The following is an 18,866-nucleotide window of genomic DNA, read 5'->3' as shown; positions in this document are numbered from 1 at the left end:
CTATAAAATATTAAGCACTATCTTAGCAACCAGATTATTGCAGCACATGCCCGACTTGGTCCATAAAGACCAATCCGGATTCATCCCGTCGCGTAACACGACTATGAATGTTAGGAGGTTAACACGCCTACTGGACGACGCTTAGCTCGGAGTGCAGACACCCCTTGTCCTCTCGGTCGACATCGAGAAAGCTTTCGACAACCTGGAATTGGACTACCTCTACAAGGTCATGAAGTGTTTCGGCCTTGGAGATGACTACATCCATTGGACAAGGGTGCTGTACGCATCGGCAATAGCTAGAGTGCGGTTGGGATCTCTCATCTCGCACCAGTACCCGGTAGAACGTGGAACGCGGCAAGGGTGCTCGCTATCTCCACTCCTGTTCGCCCTGGCGATCGAACCACTTGCGGTGGAGATTCGAACGGGGAAACACTATGGGGGCATAGAAAGCAGAGGGAAGCGCCAGTTCGTCTCCTTGTACGCCGACGACTTACTGTTGTTCCTTGAGGACGCGGAAAGCGTGCAGGCGGGGGCGGAGAGGTTACTCCTGCACTTTGGCGAGTTATCGGGCTTGAAGGTTAACTGGTCCAAGACGTGCTTGTTCCCCCTGCGATAGGGCGAGAAGCAGCCCGACCACCGTCCTGAACTCAACTGGGAGCCCACTTGCCTGAAATACCTAGGGGTGCACGTGTACCACACGGCAGCTGACATGTTTGACGGCAATGTCGGCCGCTGTCTGCGAGCACTTAAGGGAAACATGGCCTTTTGGGCCACACTCCCGCTCTCGTTGATAGGCTGAATACCGCTTTTGAAAATGATCGCTCTACCGCGCCTTCTTTACTACTTCCGCACGCTGCCTGTGTGGATACCCAGCTCCTTCTTTCGCCAACTGCGATCGCAGCTGACCTCGTTCCTCTGGGGATCGGGGAGGTGCAGGGTTGCACTAACGACACTCACTCGCCCAAAGGACAAGGGTGGCCTGGCGGTCCCAGACTTCGAGATCTATTATCTTGCGGCTCAGCTGCAACATTTCACACAGGAAGTAGCGAGGGTGTTCCGCGGACCAGAGCATGAAAGGGACACGGGCACTCCACGACATGTCCTAGCTTATATAATACTGCAGCGGAGACTTGCCCTCAAAGATCTTAGACTCGAGGAGCAAACGTTCAGGCTCTGCTGGAACCGCTCCCAACGCCGAGCGGGTGTGAATGATCCGTATGCACCTGAAATACCTCTGGGCATGGTGACAGCGCTACCCCACGGGGGAGACTGGTCACAGCTGCAGGCCTGGGAAGACACGGGGCTGCAAGTGCTGGGCGACTTGTACGAGAACGAGGAGCTCATACCATTCCGTGCTCGGCGGGAGCGGTTTGACCTCCCGAGAGGGAGCTATTTGCTGCATGCAGCGGTAGCTGGGGCCATCCAAGCACACTGGAAAGGGGGACTTTCCGAACCTGTGACGACCATGGCCTGTGAGTATACCATGATGGCGGCGGGAACCTACAAAGCAGTAACATGCCTATACTCGAGGATGCTGCGAGAGAATCTACCACCCTTGACAGCGCTGAAAGCCAAGTGGGAATCTGACTTGGGTAAGGAGATCCCCGAAATGGCTTGGGCTCAGATAGTGCAGCGAGCGCGGAAGAGTACGAGGAACGCAAGCTTCCAGCAGATACACTTTTATATCCTCCACAGAGCCTATTTAACTCCTGGCAAACTCAGAAAATATTTTGAAACGGCGGACACGACTTGCCCCAGATGTGCTACGGAGGGAGCTGAATTGAATCATATGTTATGGTCCTGCCCTGACCTAGGGGAATACTGGCGGGAGATTAGCGTGTTCCCAAACGAGATTACGGAAAGGGGATTGCTCTTTGATATGGCCGTGTACATTCTGCACTGGTTCCCGCATACTCCCAAAAATAAAATTACTAGTAAATTTATTGACATGGGCCTGATACTAGCCAAACGAGAAGTCACGAGATTATGGGAAACGAGAATGGGCCCCACGCATAAGCGATGGGTCAATGAACTCCTGAAATGGGCTGCTTGTGAAAGCACGCTCCGCTACCAGCTGGCACGTCGCATACCCACTGATAAAGCCCTGGACACAGCGAATGCTTGGGAGGCGTTGGTGCAGGCACTACGAGACAGCGCGTCGCAGGAAGAGGGGGGACACTCCTGACCCGGAGGTAGGCACTCCCCGAGACATCCCAGGCACATCACATACCCAAAATGTCATTTACCTGATCACCTGTTCCTACGACCTACGTTGTGTAGGAATGACGACCCGCAAAGTTAAGCAGAGGATAGGTGAACACCGCTCCAATATCAGGTGTAAGAAACTGACCACAAAAATGAGCCGTCATTACTTGGAACAAAACCACACTCCCAATGACATGCGATGGAATGTCATCGAGCATGTGATTGGTGGCATGAACATTTCTAACCTTCTTTTTGAAAAAGAACAAAGGTGGGTGTACAGGCTGGGTACCCACCTTTTAGGTCTTAACGACGATATTCCCTGGAATACTGTGATAAAGTGAACCGGAATGGAGTCAAACGATTTCCTACTCTATGAATCAGTATGATTATTTTAACTACAGGCTCTTTACAATGTAAGCCACTTACAGAAGACTGGCGGTATCCGGGTTTTTTACCCATGGCTATTTACCCCTTACTACCATAACCGTATGGCAACCTCCCCCTCTTTTTTTGGAGTCTTCTATTTACCATCTGTCAATAGATATCCATAAAAAGCACTATCAATTGAGATCCCACATCTGCTGCTTTTGCTTCCTAAACACTGCCGTGTTAATACTATATACCTTAGTCACTAAGCAACTAACATCTCTTGTGACCAATCGTCATTGCCCCCTAATGCTCCAATTTGTAACGCGCGTTTGCCGCTCTAGTCCTAACCAACATTTCCGCGTTCAGTGCACAGATTGTTTATCCAGGTCACTAAGCAACCAACACCCCTTGTGACCGATCGTCATTGCCTCTAGAGCGCTCCGATTGGTAGCGCTAGTCTGACGACGTGCCTGGTCACGAAACCACGCCCACCCGGAAGCAATCACCGCCTCGCTACTTTGCTTTTAAACAGTGAACCGAGCCCGCTTCATCATCGTCGGGGTCCGGTTCGAGGGCGACGTAGGTAGACTGCGGGTGCTGAGCGTCAAGGGCGTAAGTGGAAACCATCTACCAGTACTGAGCTAAGTACAGATCGCGCTCCGTTGTACTAAGGGGCATTACATTGTTTTTATGCCTTTCTCCTTTTTCCTATGATTTGCCATTCTACAGGGTGTGCCGAATACGCTTCCACCCCCCTCCTGAGACCCATGGTGTTCATTCCCAACACCTATAAAGTGAGACATTTTTAACTTGATTGCGATCTTTTTATAACATTTATATTGATCGCTGAGTTGACTATCTTCTGTGAAGATTTTCACCTTTTTATTCCTTAGTCACTACTAGTCTGTACCACGAATAGTACACCGCACCTCTCCTAGCTCATCTGAACCCGGGGCTAATAGGTGGTGTTAACCATAGGGCTATTCAACCACAGCTAGAATGATCTTCACCTTCGGAGCACGATATTTACAATAACAACCAGTAACAACCAGGAGAAATTCTAAGTGTTTGTTCTGTTCTACTCGTATGTCTCTGTCCTTTTATCTTCCAGGTGCAGAAACGATAAGTAGAAGCCTCCTAAACCAGGAGTAATTAGGAATAGTTCAATCATTCCTAATTTTTTTGCACTTTTTTCACCTTTATTTAATTTTCACACTCACGTCCCTAGGTAAGGGTGGGCCTTAGTGTGCCCATACCGCCAGGGTTTACCACACACAGTCCTGATGAATTGCCGGGTAAATTAACACCGTTTCGATGGCAAGAAACATGTCGACTACCCTTTAGGAACCCACCACTCAATTAAAGTGGACTGTTTCCTCACATATTTTAATATCTTTTGTCTTTAGTGATCATTTAATAAAATTATTACTTCAGATACACTACTGACTATTTTAATACCCCCATCATTCACTAGTTTACATTGCACTCAACACGCCCTAAACTCACCATCCCGCTCCGCAGTAATCCTGGCGTTGCAGCACACCAAAGAGACACTCGGTCTCTTTGGTGGGGCCCGATGATGAAGCATGTCATCACTAGGTGGTGAGTGAGGGCTTTCTTCAACATCCCAGTGTGGTTGGTTTTTGTGCTCCCTAGAACGGCTTAGCCTTCTCCATAGACACTCTTCTTTTGATTATTGATTACTGACCGGGGAACAAGAGTGTCAGTGTACTCTCCCTACCTCTCTCCTTGTTATTCACATCACATACCCAGACTGTTAGCTCCTGACATCATTCCCAGGTGCGAATCTAGGCGTGTTCTCTTGCGTGGATGTAGGGGAGGAGGGGGATGAGCTATGAAGGGGAGGGGGGGGGGGGAGTTGGGGGTTAGTTTAAGAAATTTGGACGAGGCACAAGGGAGAAACACTAAAAGTGGACATGTGTACACTTCGAAAGGTTTGCCACTGTTACTGCATTTCTGCTTCTGACGTTACCTTGCTTGACGCCGCCCGACCTCCGGGTTGTGGGCTTAACGGCTGTGTATGAAGCTGAACGAGCAATGAGGCACTGCGGAATCGGAATTGTAGTGCCTATAAGGCAGTGTTGTGTTTATTATTAAGTCTGCAAAAAAAATCGTTTAAAAAATAATAATCTGGCTCTCTTGTGAGACCTCAATGATCCATCACTGTCCACTTCAGATGATTTCTGGTGCTTAGTGGAAAGCAGCCACCCCTCTCAATTTCTTAAGAGTCTTAGGACGTGAGACAGATTTTGCACTGCCATACCATCGGGCTGGGTGGAGGCAATAAACGCAGTCCTTGTGAGGATCATTCACATGAACCATTTTCTTGCCACAGGTCTTGCAAGGACGGAAGAGGCCTTTTTTTATCATACATAAAACATAATGAAGATCTCGGGAATAAATTCCAGACATTTGTAAAAGAAAACGGAGTAGAACTCAGGGTGACTCCCTTCACACAAGACGTGTGGTGAAAATCTGAGGGGCACTGCCTCTGCTGGGAGAGTCCTTGAGGGTGCTAGCAGCTGATTGGCTGCATTCAACATTTAGTCCTTTGTTAAAAAAGAAACGGATATAACCAGTGGGTTCACGCCCCGAGAAACGACCCAGCGTACAGGGCTGATTGGGCACAATTAGGAACAGACTCCATGCTGTCGGTACTGTATAATAAACCAAGGCTTAAACATCTGCACGGCCCGACACGACACAGCAGCCCTCTGGCTTCCAGCACAGGCACGACTGGGCTGGACAGGCAGAATTACCAAAATGACGCCACTGTGGGACACGAAGTCACTGGGGAACCTTAGAACATGCAAGGGATTCACACAGTGGGACCTGATAGGTATCTCCACGGTGGGGGACCTTTGGGACAATGACACAGTGATACCATTCTCGCAACTTCAACAGCAGTATGATCTCAGACCCACTGAAACGTTTCGCTATGTCCAGATTAGACACGCACTGCTACAAGCGGTCCCGCAGGGCACTGCCGGACTCCTCGCCACTTGAGGACAGGCTATTAACAGAGTATATGCAGCAGAGCGCCACGTCCCTCACTTACAAAAAACTAATCAACAACTTAAAAGACCCCACGACAAAACTTAAGGAACGTTGGGAGGGGGAGGTAGGTATGATGGATGAATCGGAGTGGAATGAGGCCTTGGCTTCTCCAAGGGAAATAGGCATTTCGGCCAAATTTAGACTGGTGCAACTAAAAATCTTACATCGCATCTACTACACCAGGACACTACTCCACAAAATACACAGAGCGCCCACTCCCTTTTGCTTGAGAGGTTGCGGGGAGGAGGGAACACTGTTCCACACACTCTGGGACTGCCCAAAAATACGGGGATACTGGACACGGGTAATGCGCACCATATCCCAGACACTTAGAGTTTCCACTGTGCCAGACCCGCGTAAATGCCTTCTAAACATTTGGGACCCCAGTGACCTGAACAGATATGGCATCATCTGGGCCACACTTGCCATGACAGTAGCGAAACGTGATATTGCACAGAAGTGGGGGGCTCCGGACGTGCCCACAGTGGAAGGTTGGGCTGAACACATGGACATCCTAATGGTCACGGAAAGAGCTGTGCATGTCCTTCGAGCTGCCCCCAGGAAATGGAACAAGGTGTGGACAGACTGGAATGTTTACAGGGGGGAAATCTGAGCCCTTACCGGAGGATGATGACCTAGATTCTGAGGAGGGGGAGGAGTGAGGGATGAGACTAGGGGTTTATGCTTTTCAGTACTAATTGTACCAGCGTGATGAGAAGATGGCAATGAGTTCAGACACAAGGGCAAAGAAGCATGGTTAGGTGAGGAGAAGTATGCGACCTAATTAGAAGTGATGACACTAAGTTGGGATATGGGGGGGGGAATGTTTCTTAAAAGTTACAAGACAATTTCACAGGTTGGGCATCGTGGCGCTACTACTTGACAAGTTAAGCACTATTGGTAATATATAGTGATGTACGGAACTCCATATGCGGGGTTTGGGCGAACAGATTAAGATTGTGCTATAACGAGATTGCTACCGCTTATGTTTCTAGGTTGATGTTATGCAAACATAAATGTGACAAGTGTATGTATCATTCTCACTGATTGCACCACCTTTATATTAATAAAAGATTTATAAAAAAAAAAAATAATGAAACAGATAGGCTATGTAAAACCTGGCTCAGTTATTATAGCCTATGGCATTATTTAAATACTGCTTTATTATGTTACTGTGGGGATCCCATTTCGACAATGGGGAATGAGTCAGGCATGTGAATCTTTGAAACATACTAATACTGGATAACCTATATGAATACAAGAGAGCCTTTGCATTCCATCTCAAAGTCCTGCCTATGATGCCTTTTACAATTTCAGCGAAGTATGTGAGATCATCCAAGACCTCCCTGCCTTAAACACCTGCAAGGACAGCAGTAGTGGCAGTTTTTAGAGCTGTGCCAGTGTATATCTTCCAACAAGACACACCCATTCTTTTGCTCTGTCAGGTGGAGAGGCAATTTCGGGACTTGGCACCTACTTGCCTGCTTAGGACAGTCAAGGAAATGTAAGAGTCCAGCTTGGGATACACTTTCAAGAAAACTAGGTCCAGTTGAGGAGCCTTGCACTCTTTCAGCGGGCAAGGAGTTGGCAATTTCACAGTGGCTGGCATGAGGAATTTCTTTTGCCAAGACTGGCAACTCCAAATATAACTGATGGACGGAACGCTGAACAATGACAAACATTCACCCCCAGTACAGAGATCATGGCCTAAATACATATTTTTTTCCCCACCATACCTTGAGTAAACCCAAAAGTATTTTCAAGCGTTTAACACTTTACAAAACTTTTCTCTACTACAAAAGAAATCGGAATGTTCCTACAAATCCAGTATTCACTATTTTGGAAACTAACATTGTATGAAGAGTTTAACATACCTGCCACAGGGCTCGAAAAATCCACTGGTATTGTTGAGCAAGATTAAATCAGGACAAACTATTTTTAGTGACTACTCACCCTTTCTGGGGAGCTGAAAATCCTCCAAGTTCTGTGGAAGACAAACTGACTTATGACCTCTGTCTCTGAAAGCCAGCAAATGTGACGAGGTAATATTTTAAGGCGAGAAGAAAGAACAAGGGAAACCCTACTCACAAGGAACCAGGGTGCATAATTTATGTAAAGAACAGCGGTTCCAGTGGAGTGTTAGGAATAATATTCAATGGTAAATCAAATGCAAAATAGCTAATCAAAAACAGATGGTTTCATACAGGATATCAAAGAGTGAACGTAAACACTATGGTCTAAGCAAAAGAAATTTTAAGTTGTTTCCAAGAAATTTTTAAAAACATTACACATAGTCCTATGGGTAATGAACAAAGAATAACTGTGACAGTGCAAAGTGTCCCAAGTGTATTGTAAGAACCAAACCAAAAAAAACAGTTAGGTGACACAGTGAAATTATATACAAGGTTTCAAGCAAATGTTCATCAAAGGAAGCAACCGTTTTTTTAAATGAGGTCAAACAGTGGTAAAGCAACTCTATACAAATCAGGAGTGCTGTCTCGTGGGTTCACTTCTAGTTATCGTCGACGGCGTTTTGACACAGCTAGAATGTGGGGTCTCATCAGGACCTACGATGTGTAGGACATCTAGGGAGTTGAAAGAATAAAGGCTATCAGAGCGAGCACGTCATATTGAGCAGGCAGACTATTTTGGAAGGCTAAAAGAAAAAGGGGGGGGGGGGGTAAATTGGGTTACCTGAGTTTGCAGCATTATATCACGTGGAGTGAAGTGTAACAACCGTGAGTGAAGTAGATATAAAAGTACTCTCAGCGAACCCAACCGGGTTCTGTATAGATGTCCGGATCAAGCCAAGGGGGGGGGGGGGGGGGGGGGGGGGGGACAGAAGGAAGGGGTGAGTAAGTGGTAATAATATATACGAAGCACTACATTTGCCGACTTTTTCATGACTTACCACTGCGCATGGTGAAATGGCAGCTTCTAGGATATGAAGTGGGATAACGGTATGGTAACCAGTTGTAAGGAGCCCTCGTGGGGCGGTCCTGTGTCTAGAAGGATGCCTGCAATGAAAGCGGGGGAATTAGTCCCGATTGTCGGACAGATGCCGGGTGAAAGGGGGGGTGGGGGGTCGGAGGAATGAGATGTGGTCGGCAGTGGCGTAAGGCAGAGCATGACTTACCAGATCAAGGGCTAGCGATCGCGTATACAGTCTGGCCAAATCCGACTACTACAGTGAAGTCTACCGTTGAGATCTGCGTACACGAGGGATACCGTATAAACCTAGTTACGTGCGCAGGCAAAACTGAAGGAGTTGGCAAGGTAGTTTGTGCAGTGATGGGGAGGAGGGCCGAGTGTTTCGCGTGCGTGCGAGGCTCGATGGCGTGATTTACAAGATGGAATGCTCGATTGGGCTAATGGGTTCGAGCGGTGCGTGGGTACAATTCGTTGCATATATTGAAAATGTCTAGCAAGAGTGTTATATACACAATAATGACGGGCCCGAGTGAGTATAGAGCAGTCAACATACAGTAAGTAGATCAATCAGAGGTGCAGGCTTGATAAAACGAGAACATATGTAAACAGTTCCTGATGACCACAGTGGTATCTGGGTTTTGATCTCTAGCCCCCGGAGGGCACACTGAAACATGGGAAACTATGGAAATTGCACATCATTCCTGCGTGTGGATGTTAAGGAGTAAATTAGATGCAAATGGATAAAAGTAGGAGTACATGGCATACACGGAATTTAAGAAATACAAAGGATTAAATAACTTGAATGGCGCCATTCACGCGCACAGCTGTGCTACTGGAAGTGTGGCGTAACGCTGCCTCACACTTTATTGTGCATTTATATATGCACCAGATTTGGAGCAAAAACTGCCCCCATGCTTGTCCCAGAGCATTGCTGGTAAAACTGACCCCCTGATATGAAATAGTTAGTCCGTAATGCCACTCGTAGTAGCAGGGATGTGGAATTCCTATAGCCCGATGCCCAGGACATATTGTTTGGGGTCAAGGGCAACAAGTTTTAATGTGCATTTTGTCCTAGAGACAAGTAGGCCCAACCTACAGCACAAATCCTTTGGCTGCCAGTTTACAGTACCACATTATGGATCAGGGAAGGGTAATGCTCTGCTGTTAAGGTAATATTTGTATCCATGTGTTAATGCTGTTCAGACTTGCTTTTGTGGTTCGTTAATGGAAAGCCTTATTATTAGGGTGAGAGCTGTAAGTAAACGTTGTTAGCTCCGACAGCACTACTGAGTGGTTCTGATATATAAATGTGTCACATTTTCAAAGTTTAGCAATTGAGTTTATGTATAATGCTCCCAGAATGCTCTGATAAGATGCAAATATTAGCAGACGCTTGTAAGCAAGATTCAGGATTCTTTGCTTTCAAAATAAAATATTCACAAAAAAATGCAAGTAGGAAAAAAACTTAGCTAACGTACTGTAAAAGTTTAGCCATCTTTTCTTTGCAGCATCTTTTAGTAACCTGTGTTGATGCATGCTAGTATTTCCCAAAAATATTCAAAATGGAAAATAAGTAACCAGTTTTAATAAGATTATAGAAAACATAACAATAAACAAGCACTGGCAAATCCGTATGTCTGAAATTGGTAGTCAGACTTTTGTTTAGGTCAGTGCGTGACTTGTTTTGGCATGGTTTTTGTAAAGCCTTATTGGTGTGGGAGCTGCTGGGCCCTCACCATTATAACAAATATTGGCAAAAGCAAAAATTGTTTTTAGTCTCAAAATGTACACATTGCCACAGTATTTCCTGGCACTAAACAAAACTACATTATGTGCCAATATGCTCCTTGTGAAAGAGCAGAATGCTGTCACTCACAGTGAAGCCAGCCAATAGACCGAGAGAGAGAGAGACAGATTTTTAATAAACACAAAAGGTCATGGTTAAAGCCGGACCTAATTAGGGACCCAATTATTAAATAAAATCTTGAAAGCGCACCACTAGTATATGTCCATGCGTTAAGTGCAGGTAATGATAATTCTTTTATGAATTCACAATAATTTATAGGAGTAGGCCAAGAACTCGTACTCCTCTAAACTATTTGTCAACTGCGTGTGTGCACGTTCACCTTCTCTCCAACCACTTTTTTCCCCAACCCTGGAACAGGTTTTACGACTGTCATTGTCCGGGGTAAATTATTAACCTTTCTCAGTGTAGGAAAATATTAGAGAAGAGTTGGTGAAACCCCTCAAACAAGCAAGTTAGTAGGTTTGCACAGACGCAAAATGGCATTCCAACCCTGGAACTATTGCCAACCACTACCTTCGGCCCCAGTTTGTAGATCTGCAGAAACCCTGCAACATAAGATAATTGCCGTTAGTCAAATCCTCAGTCGAACCCCAGCCAGGCCGCCGACAACCTCACGAAGTGGATCAGCAACTGCGCGGACGAACTTGCCCCACTGAGGACCCCGCCCAGCAGACCCGGCAGCAAGAAGGCCCCATGGTTCACCGACGAACTCAAGAGCTCCAAGAAGAACTGCCGAGCCCTCGAGAAAGCCTGGAGAAGAGAACCAACACCGGACAACATGACCACCCTCAAGCTTGCCACCCGGAAGCACCACCAACTGATCCGCGCCACCAAGAAAACTGCATTCAAGGACCGGCTGGACAACAACGCACACAACAGCAAGGAACTCTTCAACATCGTGAAAGAGCTCTCCAACCCCAACGCCGGAAACAACGACATCACCCCATCGCAAGACCTCTGCAACTCCCTCGCCTCCTACTTCCACAACAAGATCGCGGACATACACAACAGCTTCAGCACCCAACCGACGCACGCCACGACCGAACCACCGCCCCCCACCACCACCCTCCGCGCCTGGACTCCGATCAGCACCGATGACACCGTCCGCATGATGAACTCTATCCACTCCGGATCTCCAACTGACCCATGCCCTCACCACGTCTTCAACAAGGCCGACGCCGTCATCGCACCCCACCTGCGGGACATCATCAACACCTCCTTCGACACCGCCACCTTCCCGGAGAGCTGGAAGCATGCCGAACTCAGCGCCCTACTCAAGAAACCTACAGCGGACCCCACCGAACTCAAGAATTACCGCCCCATCTCGCTCCTCCCGTTTCCAGCCAAAGTCATCGAGAAGACCGTCAACAAACAGCTGGCCGCCTTCCTCGAGACAAATGGATCCCTCGACCCCTCCCAGTCTGGCTTCCGAGCCAACCACAGCACCGAGACCACCCTCATCGCTGCCACCGATGACATCTGAGCCCTGATGGACAACGGAGAAACAGCGGCCCTCATCCTCCTAGACCTCTCCGCGGCTTTCGACACTGTCTGCCACCGCACCCTAGTGCAGCGCCTCAGCAACGTCGGAATCCAGGAGAAAGCACTGGAATGGATCATCTCCTTCCTCGACGGAAGAACACAGAGAGTCCGCCTACCACCGTACAAGTCAGAGGCCACCGAAGTCATCTGCAGCGTCCCTCAAGGATCCTCGCTGAGCCCCACCCTCTTCAACGTCTACATGAGCCCCCTCGCGGCCATCGCACGCCAGCACAACCTCAACATCATCTCCTACGCAGACGACACCCAGCTGATCCTCTCCCTGACCAACGACCCCGCCGCCGCCAGAGCCAACCTTCACGAAGGGATGAAAGACGTAGCCGAGTGGATGACGACCAGCCGCCTGAAACTGAACTCAGACAAGACGGAAGTCCTCATCCTGGGCTCCTCGCCCTCCGCCTGGGACGACTCCTGGTGGCCCCCCGCCCTGGGCACCGCACCCAAACCGACAGACCACGCACGCAACCTGGGCTTCATCCTGGACTCCTCCCTCTCCATGACCAGACAAGTCAACGCCGTCTCCTTGTCGTGCTTCAACATCCTGCGCATGCTACGGAAGATCTTCCGGTGGATCCCCGCCGAGACCAGGAAGACGGTCACCCAGGCCCTCGTCACCAGCCGTCTGGACTACGGCAACGCCCTCTACGCCGGAACCACCGCCAAGCTCCAGAAGAGACTCCAGCGGATCCAGAACACCTCAGCCAGACTCATCCTCGACATCCCACGACACAGCCACATCTCCGGACATCTGAGAGACCTCCATTGGCTCCCCGTCAACAAAAGAATCACCTTCCGTCTCCTCACCCACGCACACAAAGCCCTTCACAATCAGGGCCTGAGCTACCTCAACAACCGCATCAACTTCTACGCTCCCAAACGCCACCTCCGATCAGCCAGTCACGCCCTCGCCGCCGTTCCCCGCGTCCGAAGAGCGACAACAGGAGGAAGGTCCTTCTCCTACCTGGCCGCCAAGACCTGGAACTCCCTCCCGACCGACCTGCGCCTGACCCAAGACCACCTCTCCTTCAGGAAGAAGCTAAAGACCTGGCTGTTCGAGCAGTAGCAGCACCCCCCCCCCCTCCCCCAAGCGCCTTGAGACCCTCCGGGTAAGTAGTGCGCTCTACAAATGTCTTGATTGATTGATGATCCTAGTATATGAGCCCTCGCATAATCAGTGAGGTTATATCAGTGCTCTTTTATAATGAGATTGCTGCCACAATCTGCCACCACATTCCATGGCACAAAAAGGCACAAGTGGATTTTGTTACAAGACAAGTAGATTTAAGAACCAAATTGCCCCATGGACAAGTAGATATTTGATTAAATTCCACATCCCTGTAGTAGTGAGATTATAAAGGAGGTGGGTACAAAGAATGGCCTCGGTCTGGTATCTAGCATTTGTTCGATCACTAAGATGCGGTCATTCTGGGGAATGTTCGTATACAAGGATGATCTATCTAGCGTGGCCAGCCAGTCAGTATTGGGATCAAATGGTAAACCATCTACCAGGTTGGTCATGTTCATGGTATCCCGCACATAGCTGCCCTGGAGGGGGACAAAGTATTTTATGAAGAAATCGATGCATCTACCAATTGGTTCCAGGATAGACCCACATCCCGATAGGATGGGTCGCCCAGGTGGTTTGGTAGTGCTTTTGTGCACCTTGTGTAGAGTATATAGTACAGGGGTTCTGGGGTGGTTTGCATTCAGAAATACGAACTCCTTGGTCAGAAAGTCTAACTCAAGACCCTCTGTGGTTAGTGATTTTTCCTCACCCTATACACTAATAGGGTCACCTTGTTCTGTTCCTGGGGGTTAGGATGTCAGAGAGAGAAGCGCCCCTGTACACTGAAGAGTACATTGCCAAAATCACTAGTGGACAGACACTTTTTTTCTAACCAAGCAACACCACCAGTCCTAGACAACAAACTAGAGAAGGCAAAAAAACACGCGAGAACGGAATTGCATGCAGATTACCTAAGAGCAGGCACTATACCACAAGGCCTCCAAGTCAGAAACGTGCCAGGAATTTTCAGGGAGGATCCTAAATTCAAGGGCAGCTTCTGTGGCATTTCCATCATATGCTCGCGCCACTGGATGGTTATAGGAGTTGACAGCGATAGAACATTCAAAGGCAGAATTTAAAGAAATTGAGGAATTAGAGAAAGAACTGCTAGGTGGGGACGGAGTAGCGGAGGCCAAACTACTGTTAGACAAGCTCAATAAAACCATTGAAGAATTTAACTCCTTTGAACTCAAGAAAAAGGAGCACAAAGTGTCCAAAGACAAACTTCAATAAAGAAAGGGCATATCCATACCTCAAGGAGGATTATTACACTACCTTCCCCACTCAGAATAGACAGAACACCTGGGGGAGATTCAAGAGAAACCAGATAGTCACCTTTTCTGAATCTTCCGGAGGTACAAGTGATTCAGACAATCAGGCAGGCCCTGGTCGCTCCGACAATCATCCAGGACAGCCTTTTTAGGTCTCGCTATTATATCCCGCAGGGATTAATAGCGAGTATATAGTAGACGAAAAACTCTTGACCAAGCGCAGATTACGTGCAGTTCATGTGAGACGCGCGTGCACGTCAAACCCATCAGCCTCGCACCAGACTTCAATGGAATGCCTCCCAAGCTGCTTCCCCGCCCCCCGCCATCAGCCTTCAAAGCAATGCGCTCTCGCCCCCCCCCCCCCCAGAGCAATGCCAAGAGCTTGTTTACAATACGACATTCTCGCGCTACATCTCCTAAGGGGTCATCTTGGGCCTTTCCTTTCTGCTGTCCCTCCCACACTTTGTATTGCGTGTGTCTGTACTGTGCACAGTCATTTCACTTTATGCGCCTCATGGGAAGTTACTCCTGTTGGCGCTTTATAAACTATTTCTCCCTCAAAGATACAAGCTAGTCAATCCCGAACACGCTCAGCAGCTGGTTTCTCCCCGTCCCCCAATCGACCGCCTCCCGCTGTTAAATACTTGCTGTCCTGTCCGAGCCTCTCATCGCCCCACCCAATCTCCATTCTCAACCATTCCCTTGCTGCTTGCTCCTGAGTGCCGCTTGTTTTAGGACTTGTTTAAAGATGCTCTTCAGCCTTCCTCACCAACGCCCTCTTCTTTGATTTCTCCCCTCAGACTTCAATGGAATGTCTCCCAAGCTGCTCCCCGCCCCCCCCGCCATTCAGACTTCCCCACCATCGTCTGCTCCAGTTTAACAGCCACGCGGGATATTAGTTTCACTTTCACTGCGGTGTCATGCTTGTTTAATTTACAGATTGCAGCAGCTAGATCGCTTTTTCATTACCGCGCTCTTTAATGCTGCTTTACGTTTATCAGTTTGTGTACAACATGCTACGAAATTATTCTGCCTTGTATCGTAAAACGCCCACTTCTTGGTTTCAGCGACATACGTGCGGACGTGTCACTGAGCCATAATTACTTTTTGCTTGTATTCATTATCTACACGATCCAAGTGGCACGGCAGCGCCTCTAATAATTTACAGCCGGGATTACCCTTGGTTTTAATGTGTGGATTGGTTGGTACAAACCAGTCTCTCGTGGCATGTAATGCAAATATCTCCAACCCCACTGGAAAGGTAATGTGCGACCAGCTGGTGGGTCTTGAGCAGATTCATGGTGGGTTGTGAAAGTCCAAGCAATGCGGTCTGTATGTATCTTGTAGCATTCGCTGTGCTTCAAATACAGATATCAAATGTCAAGGTACATCGTCTGACAAAATGCTGCTCATGTTTAACAAGAAAATTGATGTTTACAAACTCCTTTCAATTAAATGCAAACATTTTATTTAGTTTTTTTTAAAACATACAAAAATGCATTTGAACACGTACAGATTCCATAGCAAACTCCTCTCACTTTCAGGTTGGAAAAAGAAAAGTAGAGTGAATGTGACAGTCTTGCTGGGGTACATATAGTGTGAAAGGAAAGGCTTGGTATGTCGTTTTTTGTGTAACTAACAACAATTAGTAATACCTGTAAATTAACTGCACACTTTCAGCAGGCAGGAAACCAAAAATTAAGCACAATGATTTTGTAATTCTTATGCAAACAAATATTTTAATAGAATCAATACAAATCCATGCACTTTACTTGGTGATGCACAAATAATTTTCACTGAAAAGCGACTCCCAAACATCATCATTTGTGTGGCAGATTATTTTATCAGGAAAAATGTAACCACCATTTCAATGGAAAATGTGCTGCCTCTAAATGACAGTGCATTACCGCACAATGCTTTAGTGACACAAAAAAAAACCCACCACTATAGCATCACTCGGGGGCACCACAACGCCACTTTGCGCTACCACAGCATCACTGAACGCCACAGCATCACTCGTCGCCACCACAGCATCACTCGTCGCCACCACAACACCACTCGGCGCCACCACAACATCAATCTGTGCAACTGGTTCAAATATGTTCTCTCAATGTTTCAAGCTTTATTACAAATGTCACAAAAAGATGTTCATATTTCACTTCTGTTCTTGGATTTTCGTCACAATTAAATACACTGAACATAATCTTCACACAAGTTATTTACAAAAGTTTAAGCTATTGCCATTATAAATTATAATAACTTTTATTTAAGTATTATTAAAAAAAATAAAAGCCATTGTTATTTGTAATATCAATACATCTAAGTCACGTAAATACAACACATATTGCATTACAAATGCTACAGGTGTCACATTTGCAAAAGCTAAAACTATTGGCATTGTAAATGACAAAGTTATTAATTTCGCTATTTTCAAAACCAACACAAATAAAAAATGTGGCATTTACAATACCAATAGCTCAAACTTTCCTAATGAGACCTATTGCATTGCAAATGCTTGTTTAGAAAGGGGTGGCCAACCAAAAAGGCAAATCTGGCATCAGTACCCGGGGGAACATCAGACCAAGAACAAACATTACCAAAGGGGGCCCCAAGCTCTACTAGAACCTAATACGGACATTATGGAAACCATTTCGATTTTCAACTTATTCAAACATGTACTATCTTCCGTAGAGTTATCATTACTAAACAAGGGTCTATCTTTTGTCATCACAGAGAGAACCAACTTCTTTAACCTCAAAGCGGAACTTTTTCAATTTTTCAGGAAAATCCGCCTTAAGTTGTTCTTCAAAGATAAAGAATTTGTCACACAAGAGTGTCACAGGCCTTAGACCACCATCGACTTTCTATCCCACAAATGGGATGATGCCCCCAGAACTACTCACATTTGAAATACTCATTCTTAACAGTGTAGATAGTCTCAAAAAATCTAAACAGTTCACACCTTACAATATCACAATCCTAGAATGACAAGCCCTCAACTCCCTCAAACAGGACACATCCATTATACTCAAACCAGCAGACAAAGGGGGTGGCATTGTGATTCAGGAACGAGCAGACTATGATGCCGAAATATTCAAACAGATTTCAGAGGAGAAACATTACAAAAAATGTAACCACAATCCCCTACCTGAAATTCACAATCAAATAATGCACTTAACCACAGAGGGTCTTAAGTTAGGCTTTCTGACCAAGAAGGAGTTTGAATTTCTGAATGCAAACAACCCCTGTACTATATACTCTGCCCAAGGTGCACAAAAGCACAACCAACCCACCAGGGAGACCAATCCCATCGGGATGTGGGTATATCCTGGCACCAATTGGTAGATACATCGATTTCTTCATAAGAGACTTTGTCCCCCTCCAGGACCGCTACGTGCGGGATACCATACACATCAACCTGGTAGGTGGTTTACCATTTGATCCCAATACTGACTGGATGGCCACGCTAGATATATCATCCTTGTATACAAACATTCCCCAGAATAACAGCATCTTCATGATCGAACAACTGCTAGATACCAGACCGAGGCCATTCTCTGTACCCACCTCCTTTATAATCTCACTACTACGTGTGGCATTACAGACTATTTCATATCAGGGGGTCAGTTTTACCAGCAATGCTCTGGGACAAGCATGGCAGCCGTTTTTGCTCCAAATCTGGCAAATATATATATGCACCATGTAGAACAAACCTATGCACCAAGTAGCCTCAATCCCCAATGGGCACTAATCAAATGCTGGGAAAGGTACATAGACTATATCTTCCTTATCTGGAGAGGAGAAGAAAATAATTTTCATGACTTTGTTAACTACCTGAATGAAATCCAAACACACTTTACCTTCACTGCAACACTACATAAATCCACAATTGCTTTTCTTGATCTGAATATACAACACACAGATGGCACTTTATTCACATCACTCCACAGAAAACCAACCGAGAGGAACACCTTATTGGCCTACCAAAGTCACCTTCGGCGAGCACTCAGATGGCTTGCCATTTGGTCAATTTTTGCGTGTACGCAGAAACTATGCACATAAGGAAGACTATTTGAAAGAAGCAGAAATACTCAAAAACAAATTGCTCCTAAGAGGCTATCCCAATAAAATTGTAAAAAGGTCACTCAAACGAGCATGGTACTGTCCGAGATACGAATTGCTCATCACTCGCCCTAAGAAACATGTACAAAAGATTGTGTGCGTCACCACAATTGGGGTACAAACCAACAAAATTCGCAGTCTGATCATCAAACATTGGAATATCATCAAAAGTATAGACCCATCTACGGAAGTTCCATTGTTTGCATATAAAAGGGCAAATAACATCAAGGACCATCTAGTGAGATCATCCACAGAGGCTCCCAAAACTAAGAAAGGTGCTTTGGAATCATCGGGAGGTCTCCCACCGGTCAAGGGACATTTCAAATGTGGAAATTGTGTCAATTGACCCTACACAGAGAATACCACCACTTTCCAACATGGCAACTGTGATCAGACTTTAGATTTCTTCTCCAATTGCAACACGCGCAACGTCGTGTACTGCATTTGGTGTCCATGC

General features: G+C 46.7%; 1 protein-coding gene and 1 long non-coding RNA gene across 3 annotated transcripts in view; one reads left to right on the top strand and one right to left on the bottom strand.

Annotated features, from left to right (window-relative positions):
* AZIN1 (antizyme inhibitor 1) overlaps window positions 1–18,866 on the bottom strand; it is a 590,344-nt gene that overhangs the window by 456,102 nt on the left and 115,376 nt on the right. The window lies entirely within an intron of this gene.
* Window positions 3,124–3,818, top strand: LOC144828601 (uncharacterized). The gene is made up of 3 exons (XR_013610494.1): window positions 3,124–3,186; window positions 3,304–3,368; window positions 3,686–3,818. It is a non-coding gene; the product is annotated as an uncharacterized LOC144828601 (long non-coding RNA).

The sequence above is a fragment of the Lissotriton helveticus genome, chromosome 4_1, assembly GCF_964261635.1.
Source record: "Lissotriton helveticus chromosome 4_1, aLisHel1.1, whole genome shotgun sequence".
NCBI classification, from domain to species: Eukaryota; Metazoa; Chordata; class Amphibia; order Caudata; family Salamandridae; genus Lissotriton; species Lissotriton helveticus.
The sequence above is the reverse complement of the archived record's forward strand: the minus strand, read 5'-3'. Positions and strand labels throughout refer to the sequence as shown.